Raw genomic sequence first — 13,967 nt, forward strand, 5'->3', positions numbered from 1 at the left:
CGTCATCACGCCGAGATGGCGTGCAAGCGGTTGTTTTCCGCCTCCGGGACAAAAAATGAAGTGATCTTGTCATACGCTCAAATGTTTTTAAAGGACGTTCTCAGAGTTTGAAAATATTCAGTTGAGTCAAATCGAATTACAATTTAAGTTAACTCCAAAGTCGCATTCAATGTTACAAAAGTAGTGCGCACAACCTGCTGGGGCGGGGGTGTGGCAAGGCGCTGTGTGAGGCGCCGCTCGCCCATTGATCGGGACTCGATGCGTGACGTCGCCGCGCGGTTGGTTGCCGGAGAGACGCGGGGCGAGTGGAGACAGCGGTGGAGGTAACAGTCAACTAAAACTATTCAAAACTATATTCAGTATGTTTTATATTTTACCAGCTAAGGCTCCACACTGAGCTGTATTAAAGCTCTTTTTCAGAATCGACCTGACTACCACATTATACTTCAACGGAAGTGGCGTATCATCGCGTGTAAATTTATAGCAGCCAAACGCGCGTTGATTCTTAATGTGGAGGGGAAAACCCGGAAAAAAATCCACGCGAACACGGGGAGAGAGAGAGACACGCAAACTCAAAATATACAGCCGAAGTCGGGGTTGGGATAGAACCGACGACCTCCTGTATACCAAGCGACGTAGCTACCATCTCGCCAGCGCGTCCACACACGCGGTGCGACACGAGAACACCACGGGCAGTGAGCGTCCCGCATCAGTCAGAGCCAGAATTGTGTGTGCGTGGGGAGGGGTAGCGTCGTGGTTAGCGGTCCTGGGCCTCTCCTAGGTCGACTCGGTTTCAATGTAAGAACCTGGTACGGTGTGTAGAAACATCGCCACTGGGAGACAAACGCGGTCGCGCGTGGTGTTGGCCGCCCCCTCGTGTGGCCTTCGTGGGTGCTGCTCGCTACCAGCACTTGCCCCGACAGTCTGTTAAGGCGACATGGAGGATCTTTTTTGCGTGCTACCAGATGTTGATTGGCGAATGGACGCTCTGTTCGAATCGGGTCAACCTCGACACCTGTAAATACGCGACACACAAATGAGCACTCGTCGACAGTGGAAATTGCTACTAACCATTTAGAAAGTTTCAGCTGTGGTTTCTTCCAAATCGGACTGCTGATGGAGACACTGAATGTCAAAACCGGTCCAGAGTTTGCTTGCGTTGAACCCATGCTGTCTGAGATGCGCTCCCAAAAGGCCGATATACATAGTTGTTTTGTACGTAGAGGGACATATATATGTGCAGGAGGCGTGTAATGTCTTTTGTTACAGCAGAAATCCAATAATTCGCGATGTGGTAATCTACAAATCCCTGTAATTCGGGAATTTGTGATTCGCGATTTGCTTCCGTAATCCAGCAATGTCGTCTTTTGGGTTTGTATCAGTATAGACTAGCTGTGCTCACGCGATCTGTTAGGAAGTATTTAGCATGTATTTACTTGGATATCAAGTATCATAAATACAACACCGGTACAGCATAACATAACGGTGGTCACTCTTTGGTTCTTTCGGTAAAGTCACGTATAAAGATAAAATAATAAATTAAATAATAACATACAGGTATAAATGAGAACCTCATTTGCCAGTAAAAATATGATAATTGGTTTTTTACCCTTCTATCTGGCAACAAAACTGACACCTTTTTATCAACTTCAAGGACAGTGCACATTATCAGAGTTATGTCTTTTGTTTGTATTATGACTGCAGGTATTGCGGTCTATGCAAACATGACTCCTTGTAAAAAGGTGTCAGTTTTGTTGCCAGATAGAAGGGTAAAAAACCAATTATCAGGTATAAATGAAATAGCAACAAAAATCGAATCAGAAAACTATAGACAGACATATAAGCAGACAGATATCACCAAGATACATAGAGAGAGAGTAACACATAGGCACAGAGAGGAAAGTAATTGTTGGAGGCAGTACAGAAAGTAGGCTTCCATCCTCTGTGAATGCTTCTCAGGCTCATGCTCTGCACCCTGCCTCGTCAGAATCTACGTTCACTTAGCTGCCCTAGGTAAACTCGGCCAAAAATGTATACTTTATACAGTCGGGTGTGTCAACATTAGAAAGACATTGTTTTTGCAACAGCAACCCAATAAACATTCTGCCAGCCTTCAGGGTTGCTCGCCTAGAATACCCCCCCCCCACCAGCCAGAAGGCTATATGGCTTAAAGGTGGATCTTATTATCCCTTTTATGATTTAGCATTATCCCTGCTGGGTCCACCATCGGAGATCCATCGCTCTCATTTACAGGCACGCCGAGCCGGGCTGGCCGGTCGGCATGGTGCGGTGAAGTCGCTTCGTGAACCAGCCACGTGCGGGAGAATATGGCGAAGGCACGAACACTTATTGACCCGTAGTGGGATGTTTTTGTTTGTTTTGTACCGGGTCACTGGGGTTGTCTGCCGCTTTTATCACAAAGAGCCACGGGGTCTTCTTTAATGTCCACGTGGGTAGACGCGAGATCGGTTGAAACGTCTCGCGTGAAGGATGGCTCCGCTGACTCTGCGCACACACGGGTTGTTCGAGTCCAGGCCAGGGGGGAGAGACACCAACCGACTACTGATGATGTCATGGCACAGGGCGATGGGCGATCGTGCGCGTGGTGGGCGCGTGTCCACTGTTGGCTGTGGTGGTGGACGCGGTAGCGTGCGACTTGGCGATTGTTTCAACGATCTGGGCGGCGTCTGTGTAGAAGTATGGCGGATTTTGCACTGCGCGACAAATCCGTTGACCTGATTCCCGCTCACGGCCAACATTGGTGGCAAATATTTCCACCGGTGCTGAACTCCCCCGCCCCCCCATATATACTCAAAGTGAAATGAGTTCCTGGTGTGGTGTGTAATATCACTAGATAAATGTGTCCAAAACACCCCATTTTATGCCGTGTTGGCGTTCATAGGTGTTCAATAACAGCACTTGCCCCTGCGGTCTGTTGAGGCTATGCAGGGATCTTTTGTCTTTGTTACATTCTGCCCGACTGAAATGCCCATATACCGTAGCAGTCATTGGAATCAACATGAATGTCAGAATATTATAGCTTAATGAAACCGGTTGTGTGATTTTTTTTATATTCTAGGAATACCTGTTTTAAATACAACAGGATGTTTCACAGATAAAGTTACGTTAGTAATGATGATGTTGATGGTAGTGATAGCATTGTGAGTGATGATTGTATTTATTTTGGTAGGGGTAATGATGTTGATGATGGTGGTTGTTGTTTGGGGTAGTTATGATGATGATGGTGTTGGTAATGGTGACAATCGTTCATGATTTACATGATTATGATAGTCACAATAATGATTATGACGTTCATGATCACGATGATAATGGCGGTGATGACTATGATGATGTTGATTGTTGGAGGAGGTTATGAGGATGCCGACAATGGGGGAGATGATAATGATGTCATTGTAATGACAACAATAGTCATGCTGTTGGTATTGGTATTGCATTGTTATGGTAATCATGATGATTTTCCCACGTGTACACGTGCAACCCTTTGATCAATCCACAGCTGAATGAGTGCTTTCCCACACCATACAGATTATGGGGACTATTTGACGATCGTCTCTGTGGCAAGGCCTTAAATAGACAGAGGGGGCTGAGAGAGGGAGGGGTTAGAGAAACGTCGTATGCTAGTATTTAATTTATTATTTTATCTTTATACGTGACTTTACCGAAAGAACCAAAGAGTAATTCCTGTAGTCACGAAAGCTCCAAATTAAGATAACGGTGGTCCTCATGAAGCAGTCTGACGATGTCGCTGTTGCCCCTTGAGTGAGCTGCAGAACTCTCCATCACAAGGTGCACTTAGATTCAGTGGCTACTTTCCCCATTCGAACATGTGATGACACCCTGAGTCCTATAATATTTTAATACCACCGTCCGACGAGCAATGATTCCGGAAATTATTCGAAGAACCGTCCGACCAAGTCTAGGGCACGAGGAGTCAAATCTTGCCTTTGGAACACGGAGCCAGTCAATCGCAATCAGACTGGGTGCTGCTATACGGCAACGGACTGTGAAGCTTTGTGTTCAGCTGCTCATAACATTGGTCTTCCGATTGATTTTGACGCACAGACGCAATATTTTCTGACCGGGGTTGTGAATTGCGGGAAAATTTAAATGTATTCCAAATTTTTTGTTATGATACTGTACCGCGCACCAGCGGTGTACCGCCAATACGGTGTAATGCAAGGACATCTTCTAATATAGACCCACATGAAACATTTAACACGTAGGCTTTCGCGACCAATATAATTCATAATAGAGGTTTTTGGGAAACGTCGTACTCAGATTGTCAACGTTGTGGCTTGGCTCTCCAACAAACTGGTGTGATGTACTCGTGACGTATTGGCATGTTCTGTTTACGTGACAACCCTTACTACTTTGCTGTGTCAGGTGGTGGCGGGTTTAACGACACATTTCTGTATTTACGTGATCTAACCCAAAAAAACCTCTATTATGCACATGGAAGATGTTGCACCATTTGGGTGTTAGAAAACGCGTAATAAAAAAATCAGTGATTTTATTTCATATAATGAATGCAACTGTGCAGTTAATTCATCCCATAATCCATAGCATACGTCAGCGTAAACATGTTTTCACGGGGATTGTTTAACGACTCTCCACGGTGTACCGCAGGTTACAGGACCCACGATTTGATCCCCCACAGGAACGCGGATTATTGGATTATTATTGGACTTACATTTTTCACAATGACGATACAGTATTAATTATTTTATTTAGTATACTATATAATATTGTATATGTGTACAGCTAATTATCATACTCCACATGTACATTACTACTAATATAGCACTATATAGCACTTTATAAGTGGCTCTACATGTGGAGAATGTTATGCATGCCAGACAAAATTATTTGTAGCATCGTTGTGCAGAATATAAGTACAGTAATAATAAATAAGCAATGTCTCCTTCAAATATCTGTCCCTCTACGTAATTTTATTTTTTATATTAACCAAGTGTACTGATGTACCAATGAGCTCAAACAACAATAATTAGCACGTTATATGCTTGTGGACATGATAATTCACCTTTTTGGAGAGTCTTATGACATAATCTTGGCTAGTTTGTTATGTAGTCTAACCAAAATAACTATTGTAAATAACCACCCAGGAATGTCTGTCCTTAACGCTCGTGACCTCACTCCACATCGACCAGCCCGCCTCATTAATATTCATGAGCAGGTGACGTCCTCCAAATGGACCCCCCACCCCTCCTCACTGGCGGAGCTAGTGGGGGGTGGGGTGGCACGTGCCCCCCCCAATGATCCGATCTAAATCCCTAATTTCGATCGGATCATTGGGGTTTATTAATAATAAATCGGCATTTTGCGACCCCCACTGCCACTGTATAGCATACTATTATGTGCCAGGGACTCTATGAGATGATATGACAATAGTCTGAGTCCATAATTGGCAATAAGTAACGTCAAAGCAGTTATAAGTGACTCACAGAATTGTGCGCAGTTGCGTATACAGTACACGACTTCCCTGAAGGCATATCTTAAGTGAGCGCGATGCCGATCACACACAGTTCGAATTCGACCCTCGATTGATGGCTGCACACATCGCCGCACACGCGTCGAATAAAAAGCAAGGGACAAGTCCTTACTTACTAACAACTATCATTTTTCATTGCTGGAGGAGTTGCCACCCCTACCTGAAAATCCTGTTTCCGCCATTTCCCCTCATTAATAATCCAAAACGGGTAACTTCACTCAATATGGAGTACTCCCCCTGCCCCTTACTAATAACACTGTAAGAAAAATTGTCCCTGGGTCGTAAGTGTTATTTTCTAATTGCGTATGCCTCAAAAGTACAGAAAATGGCTATTCCCCCCAAAAACTTCGCTTTTGTGACCAGGACAGTGATATTTTTAAATGTACCTATTTTCATTGAGCATTCCAGATAGATTCAGTGCGGAGTAAACTTGGAGTAACTTCGAGAACATTCTAGAACTTTCCAGTAATATAAATACTAGTATAAATACAGGGGCCTTAAGCCCACCAGTTCAGTTTAGTTCCAGCTGCCGAAGTGGATATATATCTGCATTTTTCTGAGATGGCATTAAGCGGCTGCAAGCATCCGGCAGACGCATTTTGCTATGTCTGCGGCCAATTTATCAATACAAGAGCGAAAAAGTACCTGTTGAAGCATCTGCTAAGATGTGTGAGGCCCACAAGGCATATTTACGATATTTCGGCATGCCTGTCGGGGATCAAGACAAACCCTGGGCACCTCATTTCACCTGCCAGAAATGCAAAAAAACTATGGAATGTAAGATGGACAATTGTTGCTCGGAATTTTATATTATAAAATATAAAAATTTTTAAAACTTTTTTATTTTAAAATGTTTTACAATTTTCAATGCAAGTCAGAGAGCGAGGAAGATGTAGATCCAGATGACATTTTCAGAGGTGGAGCCGAGGAGAGAAACCAAAAAGACCTCAACGACTTGATCAGAGATCTTGGTCTCACCAAGTCCAATGCTGAGCTTTTGATGTCTCGGCTCAAGCAGTGAAACTGGTTGATTGCAAGTGTGCAAGTCGCAGATCAGAGGAAGCGTCACCAACCTTTTTGCAGCTTCTTCACCCATCAAGATGGGCTCTGCTTCTGCCACAATGTGACCAGTCTGTTCGAGGCAATCGGAATCGCCTGTAACCAGAATGAGTGGCGCCTCTTCATTGACAGCTCATCCAGGAGCCTCAAAGCCGTGCTGCTCCGTAATGGTAATAAGTACCCGTCTCTTCCCCTGGCTCGCTCGGTGCACCTCAAAGAGGATTACAACAGCATCAAGACCTTGCTGGATGCCTTGAAGTATGATGAGTATGGCAGGGAGGTCATCGTAAACTTAAAAATGGTGGCATTCCTGAAAGGTCTCCAAGGCGGTTTTACCAAGTTTCCCTGCTATTTTTGCCTTTGGGACAACAGGGACACCAAGGCGCACTACCACAGGTGGGACTGACCACAGCGGACCGAGTTCTCTGTGGGGAGGAACAACGTCAAGTGGGAGCCACTGGTGGACCCCCGGAAGGTGCTGATGCCACCACGGCACATCAAAGTGGGCCTTATGGAACAATTTGTCAGAGCTGTAGATAAGGAGTCGGCAGCCTTCAAGTACCTTCAAGACTACAGTGGAACCTCGGTATACGTCGTTAATTCGTTCCAGAAGGTAGGACTTATACCGAAAATGACGTATACCAAACGATTTTTTCCCATAAGAAATAAAGGGAAAGGAAATAATCCGTTCCAGAGGAAAATAAATGATATTTTATATGGCATATTATACATTAATGGGGTTGTATAAAATAATTTAGACACTAATTACGAAAATGCTTACAGAAGCCACGTGACCGCGCTGCTGGCAGCTGCGCTGGCCACGTGGCGTGTCTCAACCCCGCAAGTAGCACGCGCCTCGACCTGGGGCCCTCCATGGGGGCAGCCCTCCACGTCCCCCGCCCCTCTCCTCTACGTCCCCCGCCCCTCTCCACCACGCTACCCTGCCCCTTTTCCCCACATCCCCCGCCCCTCTCCCCCACGCCACGCCACCCCGCCCCTCCCCCCCACGTCCCCCGCCTCCCCCCGCTACCCCACCACTCTCGCTTTGTTTCAGTCGTGAACGGGGCATACGCGGGTACTGTACGCGGTGACTCATCCCGACCCACACAAGTTTTAGCAAAGGCGTCGTATCCCAAGCAAGACGTCGTATCCCAAGATATATTTTTTATACGTATACGACGTATACCAAATTCGACGTATTCCAAAGCGGTTGTATACCGAGGTTCCACTGTACTTCCCGAAGCTGTCTGAGGCAAAGGTGAAAGCTGGTGTTTTCGTCGAATCACAGATAAAGAAGATCCTGGAGTGCAATGAATTCCCCAAGAAGCTCACAAGTAAGGAGAAAGCGGCTTGGAACAGCTTTGTCGCAGTCGTTCGGGGCTTCCTGGGAAATCACAAGGCCGAAAACTATGTGGAGCTGGTTGAGACTGGTGAAGAACGATGGCACAATGGGCTGTAGGATGTCCCTCAAAGTCCATTTCCTTTATGCTCATCTTGATAAATTCAAGGAGAATATGGCAGCGCACTCGGAGGAAATGGGCGAGCGCTTCCACCAGGATATACTGGACTTTGAACGCCGCTACCAAGGACAGTATAATGAGAACATGATGGGAGGCTAACATTTGGGGGCTGATTCATGAAAGTAATTTACAGTATAATTGTAAATCTTCAAAAACTACTCACTTCTAAATCTTTTGTAATAATTTTTGTATTACTTTAGTATAAATACATGTTAATTTCGATTCATATGTTTTTTTTCTGACTTTATGTGAACGAAAAGACACAAATTCGCCCGTTTTCTCATTGAAAATAGGTACATTTCTAAATATCACTGTCCTGGTCACAAAACCAAAGTTTGTGGGGAATAATAGCCATTTTCTATACTTTTTAGGCAGAAGCAATTAAAAAATAACACTTACTACCCAGGAACAAAAATTGTGTTACACATAGTGTAGTCATGCGTAAGTGATGTCACTCCACATCGAACAGCCCCCCTCATTAATAATCATGAGCAGATGACATCACTCCACATGGAGCACGCACCCCCCTAATTAATAATCATGAGCAGGTGACGTCACTCCACATCGAACAGCCCCCCTAATTAATAATCATAAGGTGACGTCCTCCAAATGGACACCTCCCCCCATTCATAATAATTAGCGGCTGACGTCACTCCACATGGGGGGCCGAGGTGCCTCCTCCCCCCTCCTCAGCGTTAACTTACAAACCTCACTACAAAGGCAAAACCCTCAAGTCAAGCAATCTCCGTAATGCTATTGAGACATCAAAGTAAAAAGGACGTCATGATGAACAAGGGATTATAACCTTAAAATGAAATAGGTCTGTGTCACTGCGCCCTTACAGATTGCACACGCATTGATGCAATGAATATCACGTCGCGGTCTGCTTTTCACTTGCAAGTTTCAGATTAACTGCAATACACCCGTCCTTGGACGGGCTAAAGGCTAGTTGTAAATAATTGAGCAGTTTTACATACAGTGAGGGAAAAAAGTATTTGATCCCCTGCTGATTTTGTACGTTTGCCCACTGACAAAGAAATGATCAGTCTATAATTTTTATGGTAGGTTTATTTGAACAGTGAGAGACAGAATAACAACAACAAAATCCAGAAAAAACGCATGTCAAAAATGTTATAAATTGATTTGCATTTCAATGAGGGAAATAAGTATTTGACCCCTCTGAAAAACATGACTTAGTACTTGGTGGCAAAACCCTTGTTGGCAATCACAGTGGTCAGACGTTTCTTGTAGTTGACCACCAGGTTTGCACACATCTCAAGAGGGATTTTGTCCCACTCCTCTTTGCAGATCTTCTCCAAGTCATTAAGGTTTCGAGGCTGACGTTTGCCAACTCGAACCTTCAGCTCCCTCCACAGATTTTCTATTGGATTAAGGTCTGGAGACTGACTAGGCCACTCCAGGACCTGAATGTGCTTCTTCTTGAGCCACTCCTTTGTTACCTTGGCCGTGTGTTTTGGGTCATTGTCATGCTGGAATACCCATCCACGACCCATTTTCAATGCCCTGGCTGAGGGAAGGAGGTTCTCACCCAAGATTTGACGGTACATGGCCCCGTCCATCGTCCCTTTGATGCGGTGAAGTTGTCCTGTCCCCTTAGCAGAAAAACACCCCCAAAGCATAATGTTTCCACCTCCATGTTTGACGGTGGGGATGGTGTTCTTGGGGTCATAGGCAGCATTCCTCCTCCTCCAAACACGGGAGTTGAGTTGATGCCAAAGAGCTCCATTTTGGTCTCATCTGACCACAACACTTTCACCCAGTTGTCCTCTGAATCATTGACAAACTTCAGACGGGCATGTATATGTGCTTTCTTGAGCAGAGGGATCTTGCGGGCGCTGCAGGATTTCAGTCCTTTACGGCGTACTGTGTTACCAACTGTTTTCTTGGTGTCTATGGTCCCAGTTGCCTTGAGATCATTGACAAGATTCTCCCGTGTATTTCTGGGCGGATTCCTCACCGTTCTCATGATCATTGCAACTCCACGAGGTGAGATCTTGCATGGAGCCCCAGGCCGAGGGAGATTGACAGTTCTTTTGTGTTTCTTACATTTGCGAATAATCGCACCAACTGTTGTCACCTTCTCACCAAGCTGCTTGGCGATGGACTTGTAGCCCATTCCAGCCTTGTGTAGGTCTACAATCTTGTTTCTGACATTCTTGGAGAGCTCTTTGGTCTTGGCCATGGTGGAGAGTTTGGAATCTGATTGATTGATTGGTTCTGTGAACAGGTGTCTTTTATACAGGTAACAAGCTCAGATTAGGAGCACTCCCTTTAAGAGTGTGCTCCTAATCTCAGCTTGTTACCTATATAAAAGACACCTGGGATCCAGAAATCTTTCTGATTGAGAGGGGGTCAAATACTTATTTCCCTCATTGAAATGCAAATCAATTTATAACATTTTTGACATGCGTTTTTTCTGGATTTTGTTGTTGTTATTCTGTCTCTCACTGTTCAAATAAACCTACCATTAAAATTATAGACTGATCATTTCTTTGTCAGTGGGCAAACATACAAAATCAGCAGGGGATCAAATACTTTGTTCCCTCACTGTATATAAATTGCATTGGCATATGTGGTCATTGACACGGTAAAACTAGTCAAGATGGTGTGGTGATGTTGCAGTGTCAAGAAAAGTGCTTCATGGTGTCTTAAACTCTCTTCTCATTTGACAGCAATTGGAGAGTACAGCCATGTCTTTAGCTGCATGCAGTGAGGCATGGGGCGTCTGCGAGAATGCCGGCAATTCACGGAGCAAGACCAGAGGTCGAGCCATGCTGCCCACGTCTAGAGAGGTATTTGTATGCTTGAATAATAATAGTGAAAATTATTGTACAGGCAGACCTCGCTTAGCGCTCAAAATGTGTATGCTGGAGAAGTGGCCACTAATCAAATCGGCGCATAAAGGAGTTCATTAGACAATTGTATATATGGGGATGCATTCCCAACAGCTTTAATTCTTACATGTGTAATGCGAGCGTAGGCTGGGGCTTCGCCGCCCCAGCCCCTAAGCCATCAAGGCGACACGAGCCATCGGGTAAAGGGTTCAAGGGTGGAGCCCGCGGGCGCTAGGGGGTGGTATTATCTGGAAAGTTCTTAAGGGTCTGGGTGACGCGGGAAGGGGATATAATGGAGAGCCGGAAGGGGCTCGAGGTCAGTTGGTGAGAGCTGGAAGCTGGACCACGTCGCGGGTCTCCGTGAGCCATCGGCCACGTGGCGACGCGGAGACGGCTCCCAGCGCGCCGTCTGCCAGCGGTGCGCGGGAGCGGGGAAGCGGGACGCCAGCTCACGCGACGCGCCGTGAGCGAGAGAATGGCGTGAGAGCGGGACGCCAGCTCACGCGACGCGCCGCGGAACGTCCGAGAGAGCGGAACGCGAGCTGTCCATATAACGAAGAAATAAACAGACGGAGACACAGTCGCTTCTTCTTGGTTCTTTCGGTAAAGTCACGTAGAAGGGAAATAATAAAATAATAAAAATAAAACATAATAAAATACAATTTTCACGACGTTTCGGCCACAACGCAAGCAGCCGTCCTCAGGTGAAGAACAGGTCTGTCGGAAAGACAGCGTCTGAATGAACACAGTCGCTTGTCATCGACCTGTATTATTGCACATGTATGAGCAATATATGAGGGCTTCATTGAGGTATTGGTAACAGCACTAATAATACAGATGCTAAAACTTCTTTTGAATAAGTAATATTTTAAAATACTTTTTTTTAAACACGCTTTAATGAAATGTACCGTATGAGTAATGGCAGAACTCCACAACTCCAGGAAGTGGCCCCGAGGCTTGCCATAATATAAGGGACCGTGGTCAATTACAGCCTACGTAAGTTGAGCGTTGACAACTAGACCCAAGCCGAAACATAACATATAAAAAAGATTGTTTCAAAATATATTTTTTATTTTTTTTGATAGAATATAGTATTGTCATTGATACGGCTATTTTAATACACACAATGGACTGGAAGGACAAGATTAAAGGGCTCGTATAATGCACATGCATAATGTACGTTGACTCATTAATCGCCCCCCCCTCCACTTTGCGCAAGAGCGTGAAGTGTGGTCACCACATCTACGCCTCTATATAAGGAACAAAACAGGTGGACTTCTCCACAAATCTGTCTGTCGCCTGATGAAGCTAGTTGTAATACTGGCAAAACATCGTACTCAGATTGTAAATGTTGTGGCTTGGCTCTCCAACACACCAGTGTGCTGTACTAGTGACAAATTGGCATGTTCTGTTTACATTACAACCCTTACTAGTTGGCTGTGTCGGGTGGTGGTGGATTTTAACGACACATATATTTACACGATCTAACAAAACAAACCTCTTATGGATGATATTCGTCGTGAAAGCCTACGTGTTTAACGGGATATTCGATGTCCCCTGTGAAGCCGATGGCGTTTATTTTACGGCTCGTACATCTTAGTATTAACCAGGACGGCCTGTCGGAATAGAACCGCAAACCTCTGCAACAAGTGGCAAATGCACTACCGCTGAGCCACGTCAATTATTTTATTCATAAACTTAGGTTTCCACAGCCAGCGTTATGATGCATAGTTGATTTGTGGGCTTAATTGAGGAGTGTGTATGTTCTCCACCTGCTGTACATGGACGACTCGTAGACTGAACTCTTAGTAAGGGCTTGCGCCAGTTTATTAACACAGAGGTAACAAAACACACCAGAGGTAGGTGTCCCTACACTCAGTCCTTGACGCGGACGTCAGGCTCTATCTATTCCTAGCCTGGGCTATCTCTTGGCCTCTCACTCGAGTTGGGATGGGGGCTTATCCAACACCACCCGACCGAGGAGAGCAGCACCCCACGTAATCTTAACCGGCTCTTGCAGACTTCTCTGAGCCCTACCCCTGGCTGTATCTTCGGCTCTCCTACTCGTAGAACCCGGACGGGGGATCAGCCAACACCGTCCGGTCAAGAGCAGGAGAGACCTTCTTAAGACGCTCACCATCCCGGGCTCCCACAACGACCCCGCTTTCGCCACGGGGTCCCCCTTAAGTATTTCCCGTGACATGACGTCATTGAGCCTCACAGCGCTTATGATGTCATGTCGTCATACTACTCGACACATGTGCAGTGAGTGACATTGGGGATGTCACTGTATGGTGCCGGACAGCATCGTGTGTGTTGCAGAGTGATGCCGGCTCTAGCAGAGCACGGCGTGCGATGCACTGTGTTGCCTCTGAAGAAGAACTTCTGCAACTCAATCTTAATTTTAGAACTTTCGTGACTGCAGGAATTATTATTTGGTTCTTTCGGTTAAGTCACGTCTAAAGATAAAATAATAAATTAAATTAAATAATAGAATACGACGTTTCGATTGCAACACAAGCAATCATCATCAGGTATAATGAAATAGCGACATAATATCTAACCAGAAAACTATAGACAGACATATTAGCAGACAGATATCACAAGATACATACATAGCGAGAGCAACACAGGTGACAGAGAGGGGTGATCGTCTCTGTGGGGTGGCCTTAAATAGACAGAGGGGGGGGCGGAGGCAGAGAGAGGGAGGGGGGTTAGAAAAAATTAGCATATCAATGAGTGGTCCAAAAGAAAACGTGGTGCTGCGAGTACGATGGCACAGCAAGCAAGCCTGAAAATCAGGAGAAAGACACACTAAAATTAAATAACCTAGTAAAATATCGAAATGTAATGTAATACAACACAGAGGGTCGGTCAACACACAATTAACGCATAGCCTGGTTGATTACGTATTTCAAAGATTGCTAAGTTAGAATTTAAGTGTGAACATTCTAAAGAGGACACAGGCAGAGAAAACAAGTCGCCAGAGAGAGAGAAAAAAGA

The 13,967-nt window shown here is 45.3% G+C and overlaps 1 long non-coding RNA gene across 1 annotated transcript in view; it reads left to right on the forward strand.

The window, feature by feature from the left end:
• Positions 1-212: 212 nt before the first annotated feature.
• LOC144739902 (uncharacterized) overlaps positions 213-13,967 on the forward strand; it is a 34,106-nt gene continuing 20,351 nt past the window's right edge. Inside the window, exons 1-2 of the long non-coding RNA XR_013589538.1 lie at positions 213-323; positions 10,803-10,922. This is a non-coding gene — a long non-coding RNA (uncharacterized LOC144739902). The remainder of the gene's footprint in view (positions 324-10,802; positions 10,923-13,967) is intronic.

Source organism: Lampetra planeri, unplaced genomic scaffold, assembly GCF_965212315.1.
Source record: "Lampetra planeri unplaced genomic scaffold, kcLamPlan1.2.h2 scaffold_178, whole genome shotgun sequence".
NCBI lineage: Eukaryota > Metazoa > Chordata > Hyperoartia > Petromyzontiformes > Petromyzontidae > Lampetra > Lampetra planeri.